We start from the raw sequence: 20,349 nt of genomic DNA, 5'->3' as shown, positions 1-20,349 counted from the left end.
ATACTTGACTTTAATGGTTCCTCTGTAACCCTATATTGATTCTGTTTTCACTGTAACAGGTTATTTAGCTTTACTATTCCGTTTTCGTATGCATAACCTTTCGATTTTTTTACTTACAGGTTCTTTGGATCCCATTTTTTACATCTACCTCATGTTCCCGCTCCGATATATGTTTTCATTGACGTCCTGGTGTGGTTTGTTGCCCTTTCTTGGGTGTGCCTTCCCTGTTGTCCGTTGACGTTTCTCATTTTTTCCCTTGTGTTTCCCTGTGAAGGTAGTCGTCATTTGACATGTACTGTCTCTTCTTACTCATTCTTCTTTTTTCCTTACCCTTTTCCCTCTTCTTTTCTTTATGGCTTTTTTAGACTAGTCAATTTGTTGCGGAACCTAGAACTAATTGCAATACAATTTCTGTGAGTGGATTGTTTTTTTTTTTTTTTGTTTTTTTTTGGAAACCGTTTATTGCAATCTCAAATAGTTACAAGTATGGGCCTACAACCGCCTGGCCGGCCGCTAGAGTGGCAGAAGCATATGACATACATACAGAAAATCTCTTGGCGGTGCAAAAAGGGTAAATCAGGAGATATCAGTAGTGCAGGCCACATAACTCCAGACCCACAATACGGTTTCCTTTTGTCGAAACACAACAACACAAAAACAACCACACCCGCAAGGCAACACGCAATCCCAAGTGACAGCACGCGCTCCTTAAGTGGGGGACCCCAACCAATCGCCAAACTCTGAAGAGGGGAATGAGAACAGATCAGGGACTGGGGAACCACGTGCCCATGGCTGGGGGAGGGGGTCGGCTAGGGGGACGGAGCTGGTGAGGCAGCCGGCAGCAGCGGCGGCTCGCAAATACCCCCGCGATAGGCGTTCCAGGGGCCCCAGATTTTCACCCACGCCCCAGGCTTACCCCTCGCAACATACACCACCTTTTCACGAAACATACACCAATCCATGTGTTCTTTCCAGGCCGACACCGCCGGAGGCCTCTGGGATCCCCACAATTGAGCAATGTCACGCTTAGCTATCATGTATCCCAGAGTCACCCACCGCGTCTGCAGAACCGAGTAGTCAGTTGGCTCCCACACATTCAGCAAGCATCTCCTCGCTTCAGGCAACAGCACGACACGCGTAACCACTCGCAGGACCTCGTGCACACCACGCCAGAATCGCTCCACCTTTGGGCATTCCCACAGAATATGCAAGAAAGTTGCCAAAGCACCACAGCCACGCTTACACAGTCCATCCTCAGCAGAGCCCATACGTAGAAGCCTTGGCCCCGTCACGTAAACCCGGTGGAGGATCTTAAGCTGGACGAAGCGAAGGCGAGCCGGGATGGCCACCTCCTTCGGAGAGGCCACCGCGGACATCCAGTCCTCGTCGTCCAACTCCAGCCCATCGGCAACCCAGGCCTCGCGGAGGCCAGTCAGCAGGCCCGATCGGTCGTTGATCAGTTTTTTATATATAAGGGAGATCGTGCTGTCTGGGACATGGCCATCCAGCACTCTGTCCTCCAGGGGGGAAGACTCCGGAATGGACGCGACATCCGGGAAGACGGAGCCCAGCGCGTGGCGGACTTGTAAGTACCGGAAGTACTCACTGCCTTGCAACTGAAACTCCGTCTGCAGCGTCTCGAAAGTTTTGAATCCCCCCCTCGTCCAGAGATCTCCCACTGTGCTGATGCCGATCGTGTCCCATTTCTCGAAGCCCTTCGAGGTCCACAGGGAGCCCAACCTCGCCGACGCATATAGCGGTGACGCCCGGGTCAAACGGTCCTTCCACCCCATAGCTGCGTTAGCCACGTGCCATACACGCACCATGACACGCGTCGGTCCCATCAGGCGAGGGTCCGGCGCGCCAGAGTAGAGCGCTCGATTGTAGTCGCCACCGGGCAGGAGCATCTTGTCCATTTCAAATGCCGGGTTCAGGGCGGGCCCGTAAAGGCCATGATTAATCGCAGCTAGTTGGGAGGCCCAGTAATACCGTTTAATATCCGGGAGGGCAACCCCCCCATCGTACCACGGGAGCGTCAATTTAGCCAAGGCAATACGTGGCCTCCCGTCCCAGAACAGGCGACGCTGCAAACTCTCCACCTCTCGGAAGTAGCGCGCCGGAACCAAATCCATAGTGTTCTGGAGAGCGTACAGAAAGCGCGGCAACGACATCATCTTAAACAAGGCCGCTCGGCCGAGCGGCGAAAGCGGCAGACGCCGCCAACGCACCACGTCCTCCTTCAAGCGCTGGAGGGGGGGCAGCAAATTCCGCTCGTAGCGGGCCTCCGGGTCCAGAGTAATATATATACCCAGGTACCGAAACCCCTGGGAGGCAATCTGGATCGGACAGTCCCGTGGTAGGACCGGAGCCTCCCCGGCAAGCACATATACACAGGATTTCGCCCAGTTGATGACGAGGCCTGAGTTGCGACCGAATGAGCGCAAAACATCAACTAGGACGATCAGTGATTTACGCGGGGAGGCGAGATATAGAAGGATATCATCAGCGTAGAGGGACACACTGTCCTCATGCTCGGGGGTCCAGCGAAGACCACGGATGGAAGGGTGCCACCGCAGCCACTCCGCCAGGGGCTCCAGGGCCAGTGCAAACAGGAGAGGCGACAGGGGGCAACCCTGTCGCGTGCCCCGTCCCAGTGCGAATGGGGCCGAAGCTCGTCCATTCACCACCACCTGCGCCAATGGGCCGGAATACAACAACTTGACCCAGCTGATGAAGCCTGGTCCAAAGCCAAACTTCGCCAGCATCGCCCAAATGTATGGCCACTCAAGCGTATCAAACGCCATGGTGGCGTCCAAGGACGCCAAGATGGCCGGTTCCCGCACGAACGGGACACGCGCGAGCACCCCGTGCAAGCGTCGCAGATTAAGGGCCGTGTTACGATGGGGTATGAAGCCGGACTGGTCTTGGTGGACCAAGTCGCCCACCACGCCGACCAGCCGGTTGGCCAGCACCTTGGCGAGGATTTTGGGCTCCGCGTTCAAGAGCGAGATAGGCCTATAGGATGTGACCCGCTCACGGGGTCTCCCCTCCTTGTGGATCACCACGATCGTGGCCAGACGCTGGTCCGGCGGAAGGGAACCCCGCGAGCGGGCCGCCAGGAACATCGCGCGCAGGTGGGGCGCCAGCACATCCGGTCGCAGCTTGTACAGCTCGATAGGAATGCCATTGGGGCCCATGGCCTTGCCAGATGCGATCGAGCGGATAGCAAGGGCAATTTCGTCCGAGGTGGGAGGAGCGTCCAGCGAATCCCTGTCCTCCACCGAAAGGGAGGGCAGCGCGATGTCCCGAAGCAGGGCATGGGAATCCTCCTCCGAGCAGGGAGAAACCGGGGAATACACCTCGCGGAAATAATCCGCGAAGCAGGAGACAATGGCGTCCGGCTCGGTGACACATACACCATCCATCCTCTCGATCAACGGAACCACACGACTCGCTCTCTCCTTTTTATCCAACCACGCTATCAATTTACCAGCCTTATCACCCACATCATACAGTCGCCCCTGCTGCTCTCTACTGAGGCCCCTGGCCGCCTCCGTGACGAGGGCCCTATAGGCCGCCTGCTTGAGGTGTAGAACATGCAATGTGGCATCCGTCACCCCGCTCCCCAGGTCACCCTCTAGTTCAGTAATTTCGGCCTCCACCCGGGTTACCTCCTCCCGCTCGCGCCTCCGGGCATGGGAGATAAAGGAGAGGGCCTCCCCCCTGAGAACTACCTTAAAAGCCTCCCAAAGGGAGATAGCCGAAGGGACAGACCCCACATTCTCCTCAAAGTACCGCTGCAAGGATTTGATCAATTCGGCTCGAATAGTGGGGTCGCGCAGGTACCAGGCATTGATTGGGGCTACCCTGCCCTCCCCCTTCGGGAAGACATCAACGTGCAGCAGTAGTGGGGAGTGATCTGAAATACCCCGCGCCAAATGGCGCACCTCTCCCACTCTCCCAGCATAGGCCGCAGGAACAAGGATATAATCAAGCCGCGAGAGGCTACCATGGGCACCCGAGTGGAAGGTGTATTGCAGCTGCGCGGGATGCTTTAGTCGCCAGCAATCCACCAATGCTAGTGTATCTAAAAGGCCGGACAGCCACGCCTGTGCCCGGGGGAGGTCCCTAGGGGGATGACGATCCATAGACCCAGAAGCCACCGCATTGAAGTCCCCCCCAACTACCAGAAGCCCACCCGGGAGGTCAAGGAGGAGGCGCCCCAGGTCCGCAAACGTGGTAGATTGCAACCCCGGCGGAACGTACACTGATACAAAAACGACCACTCTGCCCTCCATTCTACCCACCAAGACAGTGTAACGTCCCCTCTCATCATGGCGCACCTCATCAATCTCCAATGGGAGCGAGTTCTTAATCATGATGCCCACCCCCCGCGAGCCCGAGGTGAAGCCCGAATGGGCCACCAAGCGATAGCCTCTTCGATTCATGGCATGAAATGAATTACCTATAAGGTGTGTCTCCTGCAGGAAGATCACATCTGGTGAAATTCGTTTCAGATACTGCAGGACCACACCACGCTTAATCCTATCCCCCAGTCCGTTAACGTTCCATGATAACACAGTCAGATCCCTACCCCCCATCATACATGGAAGCCATCAATCGTCCCCCAAAGAGCATCTCAAAAACAACAATACAGTAAAGGGTTCGCCTTGCGGTGCAAACAAACAACACTCCACCCCCACCCACCCATCCCAACAGAACTCTCCCCTCCCTGCACCCCTGCATGAGCCCAGACAGCCCCCCCAAAGTACAGTGTGCCTGTCGCCCCATAGATGAAAAACTAACTAGTCCCCCAGAGGAGGAGGGAAAGCCCCCAATGGACCCCGTACGACCTCCATAGGAGGGGAACATACACGATCAGTGAATGGTAACCAAACGTTGTCCAGAGCACGGCCTACTATTCACCCCTCAGTTCTGATCCGGCGAGCCCTCCCCGCCAACCGCACCCCCCCCACCCCGATCCCCAGGCAGAGTATCCAACCAGTCCCCAGCCGCCTCGGGACGGTCAAAAAAGTGCGTGCGACCATCCACCTCCACCCTCAGCTTAGCTGGAAAAAGCATTGAGTACTTAAGGTTCAGGTCCCGTAGGCGACGTTTAACTCCGAGAAAACTCAGTCTCTGCTTTTGGACCGTCGGAGTAAAGTCAGGGTAGAAATTCACGTCCATATTATCGAGCTTGACCGGTCCCTGTAGCCTGGAAGTCTGCAGGATAGCGTCTCTGTCCCGAAAGTTAAAAATCCGGGCAATGAGAGGCCGCGGCGGGGCTCCGACCTTAGGTCTTCCTCCGGGGACCCTGTGAGCCCGTTCCACCGCAAAAAGCTTACTCAGCCCCCGGGGCTGGAGATGGGTGAGGATCAGGTCTTCCACAAACAAATCCGCCGCCTCCTCCTCCCGTCCCTCCGGCACCCCGACAATACGAACGTTGTTCCTCCGGGCCCGACCCTCGGCGTCCTCCAATCGACGGTCCATCATGGCGCTCGCCTGGCCAAGCCGGTTCACCTCCTTTTGAAGGGCCGCCACGTCTGTAGTGAGACTCGAGGTGGTGTGGGCCAGGGAATCGACCCGGTCATTTGTTTTAGACAAGTCGGCTCTCACCAGGCCCACATCCACCAGGGCCGAGTCTATCTTCTGCGCAAGAGTATCAAAGCGCTGGTCCACCGAGGCCTTCATCTCGGCAATGGCGCCCATGACGTCCCGGAGGGTCAGATCCGCGGGCTGAGCAGACGCCTCAGCCGGGCCCGCGGGGGATGTACGCTGTGCCTCTGGGGATCCCTTCTGGAGGGTGTAGCGGTCCATACTGTTTGACTGATGTGCCGGGCCGCGGCGGGTCGATTTCACCTTTGCCCGGTCGCCATCTTGCTTTGTGGACATGTCGCACTCCCAAAGTCGTGCCAATCTCCTCGAAAGGGCCGATAAACCAGTTCACGGGTTCCGGGGGGGGGTGACCACTGGACCGCAGGACAACTCACAGCCGGCGGGTCAGCCAGGCACCGGGACAAGGCCACACCACCGCACCCCGCTCCGCAACCCTACCTCGCTTGAGGGCAAGGAAGGCGCGAAAGTGAAAGCGCGGGGTACGCGAGTCGCCCAGCCCTGCCCGCCGCTGTTGTTCGCTTTGTCCCCGGATCGCCCCACAACTCCAATCCGGGGGGCCGGCGCGGAGAAGGCCGCAATCTTCGATCGGTGCTCCCACCAGTGTCCGGGGTCCGATTCGAAAACGGAAAACAGGTGCCGCCTCAGCTCGGGTACACAGACACAGTCCCCTCATCAACGACAGGATATAATCAGGATTAATTCAGGAGGTCGCGGAGGTCCTCGGGAGCTTCGCACCTACGCGGCCATCTTGGTTGCGCGCTAGGCTCCTCCTCCTGTGAGTGGATTGTTATTGAAATTTTTCCGTAGAAGATGATGGTGAGAAGTCTACCACTCTATCATGACGCGTTAATCCAATATGGCGGATTTTTTCAAAATGGCTGCCCATTATTTGAGATATAGGGTATAACTGTTTATATGCCCATGTGTGGTATCATTTTATATGTTTTTAGGGACGGGAAAGTAAAAAATAACATCAAAAATGGTTTCTGATGACCATAATATCAAATAATCGCGGAATATGTTAGATAGACAAAGTTTGTATAATTTTTTTGTTGACTTATATGACAAAGTGTGAAGGAACGTAAATATTACAATTAACTTTTGAAATAAAAAGTTTGCTATTGTTTGTGTTTTGTTTTGTAACTTTGTTGTTATTGTTTGTTTTTTTGTTAATCAAAAATGTTTCATTTATGTGTTACAGGTTCTTGCGAGTTGCTGTGAGATACAGTGAAAATGGACGTAGAAAAATGTTTAATTTGTGATGTGGTGTTTCAAGAAGATGACGATGTATCTGTACTCACTGAAAGAGGAGTGACTGGAAATCAAAAAACATGCAAGGAGAGAAAAATTTCTAAGTTTCATGTGTGTGTTGGGCAGAAAGTTCACAAGAAATGTGGAGTGCGTTTTGTTAACTTGAAAACTCCGTTCCAGGAGAAAGAATCAGATCCCACAACTTTTCGTGTTCTACGGTCGTGTGAAACCCCGTTTGATTTTAGATAAAAATGTTTTTTCTGTGGTACTGAGTTAAGTTTATACTCCAGGGAGAGGAAAAACAATGTGTGGTTTAATGCACGAACAGTTGAATTCAAATCATCAGTTTTACAAAAATGCAACAAACGCAATGATGAATGGGCAGACAAAGTTAAGAGACGTATCCAAAATGTGTCTGATTTACATGCTGTAGATGCATGCTACCACAAACAGTGTTACGTCAATTTTTATACTGGGAAATTCATTCCCGGGTAGTTCACTGATAACCCTCCAATATCTTCAGGTCGACCAGAGGACTCAGTTCGCCAGGAAACTTTTCTTCAAGTAGTTAAATACATGGAGGCAAATGATGAAGAACAAACTAATGTTAAAGAACTTGTTAATAAAATGCGAGAATTACTGCCAGAAGATAGCGAACCATACAGTTCGAAGTATATGAAACAAAAACTCAAAGAGGATTTTGAAGATGAAATCTTCATAGAAACAGTTGCAGGGACTTCTGATGTCGTTACTTTTAAAAGTACAGCTGCTCATGTATTGCAAGAGTACCACAGTCATAGCCATGAAGATGTTGATGAGGATCAAAACAATCTCCTTATGGCAGCTGCTTAAATAATAAGAAATGATATTAAAGACATCCCTGTAGAACCAGAAACATATCCACCCATTGAAAACATTAGTGTTGACTATAATGTGAGCTATATTCCTGATTCGTTAAGGCTCTTATTATCAGTTTTTGTTACTGCTAAAACCAACAGAGAGAGAAAAGTAGCTTCTATAGGACAGGCAATTATGCAAGCTGTGCACCCACGAGTCTTAGTTGCACCGTTGCAGTTAGGGCTGGCAGTTCAATTACATGACAACACAAGCTCGAGATTTGTAGTTGAAGCAGTAAATCATATGGGATTCTGCAGCTCCTATTCAGAAGTTCTTCGTTTTGAACGTTCAGCTGCAGCAGAAAGAGGAAATACTATACCTGTCCTTGTGGAACCTTCTGAAAGTCCTCCGAAATTCATTCAATATGCAGCTGATAATATTGATCACAATATTATTACAATAGATGGCCATGGTACTTTTCATGGGATGGGCATTTCTGAGTAATAATAAAAATAAACAAGCCTTCATTGATCAATTATCGCAAAAGTTACAAGAAGCTGGGTGTAAAACAAAGAAAGCTTATAGTGATGCGGACTTCATGGTCATTTTGGAGGCTATTGAGTCGGCCAAAACTCATCCTACAGCCATTGTTGGCGAGGACACCGATCTTCTCATACTACTCCTTCATCATTTTCAAGAAAAACCAATTTGATATTTTCCTTTGCCCAGAATCTAAGAAATCTTCCAAAAACATAACTGTGTATGATATTAGGAAATTAGCAAAAGCTTTAGGTAATGACGTCTGCTCTCACATCTTATTTGCTCACGCCGTATTAGGATGTAATACCACCTCCAAACCATTTGGATTAGGAAAACGTGACTCCATAAAGTTGCTAAGAAAATCAGGCAGCTTCAAAGAAAGTGCTGCCGTATTCCAAACTTCACAAAAATCAACAGAAGAAATTGAAATTGCTGGTCTTAATGCTATTATAGAGTTGTATGGAGGAATAACAGGAGACAGCACACTACATGATATGAGACTTCGAACTTTCACTTCAAAGGCAACAAAATCAACAATACATGTGAAACCGGAAGTCTTGCCTCCTACAGAGGATGCCTGTAAATTTAATTCACTCTGAGTATATCATCAGGTGCAGCAGTGGATGGGTATTCTTATGGATCCATTACAGTGGGGATTTGAAGTGAAAGATGGAAGATTGGCTCCCATTAGAATGAGTCAAGCACCAGCACCAGATCATTTATTAAAATTTATGAAATGTGGCTGTAGCAAGAGTCAATGTGCGACTCTGCAATGTATATGCAAAAGACAGGGAATAGTGTGCACAGATGCGTGCACGGATTGTCGAGGAATAAGCTGTTGCAATTCCATGGAAGTGGACATGGACGATGATTGAAATCATACTATTCTTATACTGAGGAGTGCTGTTTGAATTTATCTCTTTAACAATTTTCATTTGTCAGTGTCATATTGAGAAGTGCTATATTATCTTGTTGAAGTTTGTTTATCCTTTTCAAATGATGTTAAAAATATGTAAATAAAAAATAATGTCAAAACTATGTTTGGCATATTAACATATAATTATCGTTGTTTATTGTAGTAATCCCAATTTGATATTATAGTCATCAGATACAATTTTTGATGTTATTTTTGACTTTCCCGTCCCTAAAAACATATAAAATGATACCACACATGGGCATATAAACAGTTATACCCTATATCTCAAATAATGGACAGCCATTTTGAAAAATCCGCCATATTGTATTAACGCGTCATGATAGAGTGGTAGACTTTTCACCATCGTTTTCTACGGAAAAATTTCAATAACAATCCACTCACAGAAATTGTATTGCAATTAGTTCTAGGTTCCGCAACAAATTGACTAGTCTAAAAAAGCCATAAAGAAAAGAAGAGGGAAAAGGGTAAGGAAAAAAGAAGTATGAGTAAGAAGAGACAGTACATGTTAAATGACGACTACCTTCACAGGGAAACACAAGGGAAAAAATGAGAAGCGTCAACGGACAACAGGGAAAGCACACCCAAGAAAGGACAACGAACCACACCAAGACGTCAATGAAAACATATATCGGAGCGGGAACATGAGGTAGATGCAAAAAATGGGATCCAAGGAACCTGTAAGTAAAAAAATTGAAAGGTTATGCATACGAAAACGGAATAGTAAAGCTAAATAACCTGTTACAGTGAAAACAGAATCAATATCAATAACAATCCACTCACAGAAATTGTATTGCAATTAGTTCTAGGTTAGCCCATTTTTTGAACTAATTTGACTAGAGTATTTCTCTATATTTTTCTCTCTCTCTTACTCTACGTACCTTTTCTACACCTTTTCATTGTGGTTAGTTCTCTTGTTCTATATTTATTGACATTTGCTTCCATTCAGAGTTGTTACTTGGAATGTAAAGGGATTTAATAACCCTATAAAAAGGCAAAGAACTTTATCACAATTAGCCTCCTACAACCCTGATTTAGTTTTATTACAGGAAACTCACCTTTCAGAGGCTGAGGCTCTTAAACTCAAATGCAATTGCGTTGGTTCTGTTCTTGTTTCTCCCACTACTACAAAAGAGAATGGTGTCATTATTTTATGCCTTAAAAGGTTGAAATGTTCTGTTGTTTCACAAGAAACTGTTGCAGATAGTAGATGGATTTTAGTTAAACTTATTGATGATAAGATTTCTCTAACTGCCTTCAATATTTATGGTCCGACTCAACCAGATTACACCTTCTGTCCTACTATTACCAATAAATGCTTGAAACACAAAGATTAATTTTTTTATCCTCGGTGGTGATTGTAACCAGATCATGGACCCCTTTATTCATCGAAAGTCACAGGTACGCTTTATCCCTCACAAAACACACAAGCAATTTCATAGTACCATCACACAGGTACATCTTGTTGATGCGTGGAGACTACGTAATCCAGACCAAAGAGAATTTTCTTTTTTCTCCCCTCCACATGACTCCTTAACCCGATTGGATTATCTTTTCCTGTCCAAACCTTTGGCTCAAAATCTCATTTCATCTTCGATTGAACCTATTTTGATTTCTGATCATGCTCCGGTGATTGCTGATTTTGATTTGCTCTCTTAACAACCCAAGTCCTCCAGATGGAGATTTAACAACTTCCTTTCACAGGATCCAGTTTTTTCCTCTTCCTTTGCTTCTTTTGTGGAAGAATTATTTTCTTTTAATGAGGATCCATCTATTTCTCCTATCGTGGTGTGATACTCTTTTAAAGCTGCTGCCCGGGGCTTCATCATTGATTTTGTATCTAGGGAAAAAGAAACATACCTTTACTCAACACAAAGCCCTACTGGTTAATATCAAACACTTGGAACACCAATGTTATACTTCCTCATCAGATTCCACTCTGCAGAAGCTTGTTCGTGCAAAGCTGGAGTTTAATAAAATTTCTACAGATAATGCTTCTTCTATTCTACTTCGTAGCAGCGCCCGGTACTATGGAGGCCATAATAAGATTGGATCACTTTTAGCTAACTACCTTAAGTCCAGAAAAGAGAGGACTCTGATCGATTCTATTCAGTCAGCAGATGGGAAACTTCTTTTTAAAGACCATGAAATTCTAGATGAATTTGCATCATTTTATGAAAACGTATATACCCTGAAGTCACCAGCATCGGTCCCTCTTATCGACTCTTAGCAGTGTCTCTTCCTCTCCATCTTCAGATCTGGATTTTGATTCCCTGGATTTGGATATTTCGCTCCAAGAGATTACCAGTTCTCTAAATTCGATAAAAAAGACAAATAAATCTCCCGGCCCAGATGGTTTTTCCATAGAATTTTATTTACATTTTACTCTTTAATCTCTTTTAATATTTCTGCACTACTGGTGCAGCAAGTGGTACTTTTCTAGATGAACCTATCTGTCTCATCCATTAAGACGGTAAGGATTCGAAATTCTGTAAAAATGATCATCCTATATCCTTAATAAACATGGATTATAAAATTTTGACTAAATTGTTAGCACTACGTCTTGAATCATTCTTACCTCATTTATTTGGTCCAGAGCAGTGTGGTTTTGTCAACGGCAGACGAACTTCTGATAATTCCAGGCTATTCCTTAATGTCCTAAACAAAGCGTCTGCTCTATCCTATCCCTTAGCTGCGATATCTATTGATGCGGAAAAGGCTTTCGATAGAGTTGATTGGTCTTTTTTTATTTAAATCACTCCGTTGGCATGGTTTTGGACCTAAATTAATTTCCCTGGTATCATTACTTTATACTACACCTACTGCCTCTATTATAGTCAATGGTCTTGTTTCAAATCGTTTTTCGCTTCGTTGTGGTGTCTAACAGGGTTGTACCTTATCTCCTCTTCTTTTTATTTTATCCGTAAACCTTTTTTGTCTCACATTCGTCACAACTCTTCCATTTCTGGGTTTCTATATGGAGATCAACACTTGAAGCTTTCTGCATATGCAGATTATATCTTGCTTTTTATATCCAATCCGGAATCTTTTCTCCCCCCATTATTACAAGAAATGCCAGACTTCTCTACAGTATCAGGATACAAAATTAATTCTGACAAAACAGAAATGTCCCCATAACCACATTTTGTTCTAAACATCATTTTGATCTAACAGGTTTCTGTTGGAATAACTCTAAAATTAAACACCTAGGCTTATGGTTTACCAACTCTATTTTGGACTCAACAACAATCAATATGAAAGAAATCCTTGTTCTGGTTTCCAAACTACTTTCCTCCTGGAAACCCCTCTTCCTTTCTTGATGAAGACGCCTAGATTCTATCAAGATGATGGTCACTCCTATATTGTTATATGTTCTTTCAATGCTCCCAGTTCATATCCCCTCTTTTTACTTAAAAAAACTGGACTCTCTTCTTTCTAAATTTCTATGGAATAGTAAAAAATCCAGAATTTCTTTATCTCATCTCAGAAAGTTAAAATCTACCGGAGGTGTGAATTTCCCAAACTTTAGATTGTATCATAAAGCCTTTTGTCTTAAGCAGGCTTCTTACTGGCTTCATACAGGCGTCTCCTCTCTTACTCCTTTATGGGTTAATATTGAACGCTGCCTTTTGTCCCCTTTCTCTTTCCCAGAGATTCTCGCTTTTATTGCCAAAACTAGTCTCACGTCTCTTCCACTATTTAAACACACCTGCTCATTGTTAAGACCTCATTGTCAACCAAAGATATTCTCTAGGAACTCATTCTTACGTTCTCCTCTCTGGCACCATCGCCTTCTCGTCATCAATAATGGACCCTTGTTTTGGAGCTCTTGGAGATCTAAAGGTATCATCTGCGTTCAAGACATGTTTGATTGTTTCTCGCCTTGTTCTTTTTCCCCAGTTTCAAACCACCTTTCAGTGTCCATGTTCGTTTTTGCGTAAATTCTTGTTACTGATGGAAACAATTTTGGAATTTTTGTATTCTCTTCCCCCTGAAGACTCCTTGTCTATGCAGGACCCACTTATCAACATTTTGTCGCTGTCTCCAAAGTCCTCTCTCACTTCTAAATTTTTCAACTCCGTCGATCCAGAATTTGGGTTGTGAATGGATCACTGATTTCTAGAGCAAGATCTGGACCAGATCGTTAAAAATTTCTAGATCTGCATCTACTACTCAAGCTATGTCTTTCCTATATCACAGATTGTTTTTTACTCCCCTCTCTAATGCCAATTTTTCACACACTGATAACAAGTCTTTCAACCACCCATTGGCTGGTCTATGTCACCTTCTTTTTTCATGTCCTCATGTAGCCTCTTTTTGGTCAAAAATTTGGTCTAGGATTTCGATTATTTTTAATCTTCATACTCCTTTATCACATATTCTTCTCTTCACGGGAAGTTTATCAGAATCACTTGGGTTACTGTTTCATGAACAAGGGTTGTTTGACCTCATGTTAGCCTTAGCCTTTCAACAGATTACACGTAATTGGAAATGCTAAAACGCTCAGTCAAATCTTGGTGGAACACTCTATGCCATTATCATAGGTTGGATATTGCTTTTGCATCCTGTCATAATCCACAGAGAAACAGGGATACATTTTTGCTACCACTAACTGTTTATTTAACCTGTTCGTCGCTTGTGACGGAGCGGTTCCGTCACGTGCGTCGGTTGCGCTGTGCACATGACGGAACCGCTCCGTCATGGCCCCACCCGCGCACGGAATCTTCAGCGCGGCGCGGAAATCCACGCCGCGCTGAAGGGGTTAAATAAGCTTTCTATTGCTCAGTCATCACATAATTGTTCTGAAAACTTCCAGCCTCTATGATTTTCGATTTCTATTTCTTTGCCTTTTTTCTCTTTACAAATATTCATTATTGTAATATTATATGAACATATTATCTATATTCCATTGGTCCTGATGTATATTTATTGATATTTGACCCTCAGCTGTAGAGTATATTTTATTTCTACCCCTTTCTCTCCCCTTCCCCCTCTTTTCCTTACATTTCTAAAATTGTAAACGGCTTTCTACTTTGTATTATGGCATTTTTTATACCTCATATATTGATTATTCTTAATATTGTTACGTTTTTGTCCTATGCTGTATGTTGTATTTTTTGTCAAATAAAGCTTATTAAACTTAAAAAAAGAGCTGGTACCCGTCCTTGGCATATCCAACCCTCTAGCCAGCAAAGCAGATTTCAGATCGTAAATATTATGTATAAAGAGAACGGGGCAAGACACAGCCTTGTGTAACACATAAGGCCATCTTAAAAGATTCAGAACACTCACAATTCAAGTCAAAACAAACCTCAGCTTACCAGTGTAGGTGGAGGTGCTAAAGAAAATTCAAGACACCTTGGTCTGCCCATAAAGTTCCTAATAAAAATCATAATTTCACTCTAACCCGGTCAAATGATGAGCTAAGGTCCATAAAACCTAATGCATCAAAGGCTTGTGGAAAACAGTAAAAATTCCAATTAAAAGAAGATCAGTTTTGCCAAGCCCTGATCTGAAATCATACTGCCAATCAAAAAAAATGTTTTCCATCTGCCCACACTAAAATCTTGTCCATTATCAACCTACCAGTTTCATTTACACTTAAATTGATCAGCAAAATTGAACAATAACATTTCAGATCATTCTTCTTGCTCTTTTTAAAAACCGGGAGTATAATGGATTCAGACCAGGGGAGGGAATTGTTGGGCATGCTCTGCTCTTCCTCGCACATGTGCTAGGGGTGGAGCCAAGCCTGTATATTAAGGACCACGGACATCACGAACGTGGTTCGCGTCAGTGTATGCCGAGACTCCTCACCTTACCCCGCACTTACCTGACTTATGCTCCTCCCTAAGGATTTCACACGTGCCACATTTGGTGTCTGAGTGTTCTACTTCCGGTCTTCGTTCCTTCCGCATTCTCCTTCAGGGTTGCCAACAGGCTCCTCGGCATGCGCAGCTGTTCTTCAAGTCCTCCTCTGCTGAACCTGTGTAGATCTTCATGGAAAGCCTCTCGCAATATTCCTGTGACAAACAAGAGGAAAATACAAGTAATTCTAAAGAATCCACAAACCATCAGGACGGTAACAATGTTTATGCATGTTTGGTATTATGGACATGAAATACTTATCTGATGTATCTGATAAGTACCTTTCCTTTCAGGGTTCATAAAAAAACTTGGAGAGGGTCGGGCGATCAGAACAAAAGACCGAAGATCGACCAAAGACAAAAAAAAGGAAACACATCGTACTTGAGATTACATTATCAAACAGGAAGAAAAACCTATAACGGAACCTCGAATCAAAGAGAAGAAAGTAGCTGGCTTAAAAATTAGACATGCCCCGGTTACTGAGGCTTCTGAATGGGGAATGGGCTCTGATGATGCTAGACAGTGCGGCAGAAGCAACAATAGCTCGCCAGAACCTGAAGGATTTTCTGGTGGCAGCAGTATTGGATGAACATATCATGGAGGAAACACCTGATACAAGAGTCAGTGCCCCACATAAACTGTATGAAATTACACTCCAAATAGAGGGGGACATCTCAAGAAAAGTTAAAGGTCTCTTCTGGGAAAACTTAACATATGGATATGACATCCTGTTTGCAGAAATAGATTGGCCACCTGAGTTTGTGATGGATTGCCCAAAAGGGGAAAGCTTCATGTTGCCGGCTTTCTCCGACCTCATTCCAGAATCTTTAAAACATTCATATGCGCAGGAGTGGGCACTAGCGCTAGCTCCAGCATTATACACCAACCATGTAGGGTGGGACGTGGAGTCTACCCATCACGAAATCCCATTAAAATCTACACCAAATCCACAGAGACAGTACCATATTAAAAATGATGCAAGAAGACAGGTCAAAGAAATCTTAGACCAACTTGAGTACCAAGGTGTGATTGAGACGTGCACCTCCCCGATGAACAATCCTTTGTTTCCCGTAATATAACCTGACAACTCCTATCATCTCGTTTTGGATTACCGACATTTAAACACATGCAGACGAACAATTGCAGTGCAAAACGCACACAGTGCCACATTAATGAATAACATTGTGCGGAAGAAATACAAAACAATATTACATATCTCGAATGGATTCTTCTGCTAAAATATAGCTCCAGAAAGCAGATATTTGACAGCATTCTCTGCCCCCGACACTCAGCAAAATTGTTGTTTGCCCCAGGGGTATAAGAACAGCCCGGGGCTATTTTCGGCAAACGTGTCAGAATTATTACAAATATGCGATGAGGAGGCAGTGTCCTATGTAGATGACATCTATCTGACGGACGATGAATTACTTGAACACTTGTGCAGGGTGAACAACAATTGTGGGATTCGCCAATTTGGGGCTACAAATTTAATTTTAAGAAATCAAAAATTGCCGATCTCAATGTCCTATTTTTGGGATATAAGCTATCAAGTGAAGGCAAGAGCCTGGCAGACAACTTTTTAGAAAAGTGTGTACTGCTCCTACCTTCAAAGACTCTGAAGGGTTTACAATCCATTTTAGGATTTCTAAATTTGGCAGAACATACATTCTGGATTATGCAGAAAGTAAATGCTATCTACGACTTAATCAGACCTGATTTCACAGCACATCAGTGGACACTGGAACATACAGCTATACTTCGTTCAGTTTAGGCTGACATAATAGCATCTAAACATTTGCACACACATGTGAATTCTACCAACTTGGTGATGCGGGTGGTCCCAGATTTATCAGAATATATGTACATCACTTTCAACGAAGGTGAGACAGTCCCAATTGCATACAATTCACATTTGTACACACATGCAGAAATGCGATCTGCTGCTACAGAAAAAATACTAACAGCAGTACAAACTGCTGTAGTGAAAGAAAGCGCACTAGCACATAGACACAAAATAGTTGTTACCCCGGTACCATGTTTAGAAGCTGTTACCGAAGCGAGCATTCCACATGCGATAGCACTGCATCCACATTGGATACAATGGGCTAATTCTCTCACTGCAATAGATGTAGATTACAAATATGATCCTAGATTAAAAAATACAAGCGTTCCTGCAGTACGAACAAGAATTGCCTCTCCCGAATGAAATCTACATCATTTACACTGATCGTTCTGCTCAGCCTGCGATTGGAAGTAAACAAGAGTATAGCGCAGCATGTGCTATAGTGAAGGGTCATATGCGGGATGGTAAATTCCATCCCAGCAATATGATTACACAATCTCTTTGAGATTGTACCGCACAGCTGGCAGAACTAAAATCCCTTATTCTAGCACTACAGTATACAGATCTGGAATTCCCCACACTGATAGTGTGCGATTCGTTTTACTCTGTGCAGTCCTATAATGAATATCTTCATTATTGGGGCCAGAATGGGTTTAGAGATTCCAAGGGTTGCACAATTAAGCATAGATTGTTATGGGAACAAATGGCAAAGCTGAAAACATGACTACCACGGTCTCAAGTTATTCACACCTTGAGTCGTCAGCGTGTTGGCATACATGTTGAAGGGAATTCACTGGCTAATGAAGCTGCAAAGGCGGCAGTGCGAATTGCTGCTCTTGCTGCTATCACTCGTTCTAACACGAGGATAAACGGATACATACTGATAGCTGTCAACGCCTCAAAAAACGGCTCTGCCGTTCCAAAGGGCTGTCGACTCAAATATTCCTATAAATCAGATGTGCAAAACACACCGTTTGCTCAAACTCCAGGAGTGAGGGATAGAGTTATACCGAATATGTATTGGAGATTAGGTTTAATTCTAGCTGCACACGAGGGTCTGGGCTCAGCACATGCAGAAGCGACTGCTACAATTTAATTACTGAAGCAGCGATTCCGGTGGCCAGGTTTGTTTAAACAAAACAAGGGTTATGTCCTAAAGTGCAACATCTGTCAGCAGAGGAAAGGTTCCACCGTAGCACGGCCACCACAAACAACATTACTCATTTCAGACAGACCTCTCGCATGTGTTTATTTGGATCACTGTGGCCCCCTAAATTCAGACGGGGCTTACAAGTACATCTTGGTGGCAGCAGATTTATGATCTAGATTTCTATGGGTTTGGCCTCAGCGCTCCGCTGACGCTTGAACTGAAAGGATTTGCAAGTCTTCATCGGGACATACGCAATTGGAACGTTACATTCAGACCATGGCCCTGCGTTTAGCTCACAGGCTTACAAGGAAACCATGGAAAGTATGGGCGTGGTCTTGCGGTACTCCTCCCCCTACCATCCCAAGGGAAATTTGGTGGTGGAGAGGAAACACCGGGACCTAAGGCAATCCTTAACAGCAAGGGTATTAGGTGTGAGCCATACTTGGGTCAATCACTTATATGGGGTCCAGAGGGCACTAAACAACATGCCAAGAAGTTGCTTGGGAGGACGTACTCACTGTGAGCACCTGTGGACAAGAATGTGGGTACCTGACCTCAATTGTGCCAGCACAGTGGCGGATGTAAAACCATTTGATTTGAATGATTGTTTGTTTGTTTTACAGGAACTCAATGAATTCCAGGCCTTACCAAGCAATGTCCAAGTAAAACGCACCGCCACTGGGGAAGTGAAACAGATCCCGGCAAGGCCTGCCTGGGTCCTAAAGATTGGGGACCTGGTCAGAGAAAAGATTGTGGACAAGAAGGAGTTTGGGCCATCCTACAGATCACCTGTGCCTGTCCTGGCAGTTTAAGGAACTAGAACAGTACTTCTTCCGCCTCTTGCCAGCAAAAATGAAAAAAGATTTGTCTCCATTGATCTGATCAAATCACACTATGTGGCCGATTCTCAACAGTAGGCCGCGTGGAATCCTGAGAAGCTGCATATCTCCTCTCACTACTATACAGGAAGTTCAGATGGAAAGACTAAACATTTCAAGACTCCCTTGTGCAAAATGCAGGAGAATCGAATAATGGAGTACAAATTACACCAGTTGAAATAGAACAACATCAAAATACCACTGCAACGCAAATTGCAATTCGGCCCAATAATGACATCTACATTCATGTGCCATCACAAGAAACATCTGCTAGTTCTACAAACACTGCTGAGATACCAAAGATAGATCGAACTGCGTCTGGTTACTTCAACTTTGATGACTTTTTTTCAGATCCAAGTGAACCTGAGCAAACACCACCCATTTCCAAAAAAGAGTAATTTCGACAATTCTATCTCTGGCTGAAAAAGACTTACTTTGTGTACCCTTGGTTGCATCTTTGGTTTGCATTAGGGATCCTGTTCCTATTAATTTAGATTGTTATAGTAACTGTCTTTTTCCTAACTGAATGGACATTACCTCCCACAACGCTCTTCAGTACAATCTGTGAACTTGGTCTTAAAACTTCATACGTCATCACATCGTGAACAGAGAGACCTGTCCTTAGTGAACATTACAGCAGTTCCAGTACCGGATGGTATAGTTTGGGATAGAGTTCATATGATGTATTTGGTCCTACTGAACATTTGGAAATTCCACATGTATTTAAAATTTCATTGAATGATTGCATTACTCAGAGTACACTCTCTGATGATTCGGACATTGAGACTGTAAATGCAATGCTACCAGACTTAGAACAATCTGCTGCATTTTCTTACAGGGAATTGTATGAGGATACACCTGACTTCGACAGTTTTTGCACAGAGCTAGTGTCCCACGCGCTGTTAACCCCTTCCCTGCTCATGACGGAGTGGTTCTGTCATGCTGCGGCCGTTGGCGGCCGCTCCGCCCACGCGGCGCTGATTCCCCGCCTGTGCGGGCGATTAGCACGAGTGGGCGGAGTCGTGACGGAACCACTCCGTCATGAGCACAGCGCGCCCGTGGCTCATGACGGAGTGGTTCCGTCACAAGCATGGGGGTGCCGCGCTGCCCCCAAACCCCCCCAGCGCCGCGGCAAAATTCGTGCCGCGGCAAAGAGGTTAACACTTACCATCAATGGGAACATTGCCCGATACCGCCAAAAGGTAGTTCTGCCACATTCGCACAGAAATGGACATACATTTCAGGGTTCAATGCATCAGACCCAATGTCATATTACTTTAATTTAGTACAGACGAATGCAACTGCGAAGAAAATTGTGCTGACAAACACCAAGCTCATATATTCAGCACCTTTTATCTCCCAACTGTCTATACAAGGTTTCGACTATTGGAGGGTCACAATCGACACAAAATCCATCTGAGGGACGAAAGAT

At 45.3% G+C, this 20,349-nt stretch overlaps 1 protein-coding gene across 2 annotated transcripts in view; it reads left to right on the top strand.

The window, feature by feature from the left end:
* The window catches only part of LOC146867414 (uncharacterized), a 137,399-nt gene extending 117,564 nt beyond the window's left edge, over positions 1–19,835 (top strand). Inside the window, exon 3 of one of the 2 annotated variants that reach the window (XR_014961537.1) lies at positions 18,663–19,835. The gene's annotated coding sequence lies outside the window, so the exon portion shown is untranslated. Of the gene's footprint in view, positions 1–6,817; positions 9,300–18,662 lie in introns of those variants that run through there. The other variant, XR_014961538.1, reaches the window with a different exon arrangement.
* The last annotated feature ends 514 nt before the right edge of the window (positions 19,836–20,349 follow it).

Source organism: Triturus cristatus, chromosome 1_2 (genome assembly GCF_964204655.1).
Source record: "Triturus cristatus chromosome 1_2, aTriCri1.1, whole genome shotgun sequence".
NCBI lineage: Eukaryota > Metazoa > Chordata > Amphibia > Caudata > Salamandridae > Triturus > Triturus cristatus.
The sequence above is the reverse complement of the archived record's forward strand: the minus strand, read 5'-3'. Positions and strand labels throughout refer to the sequence as shown.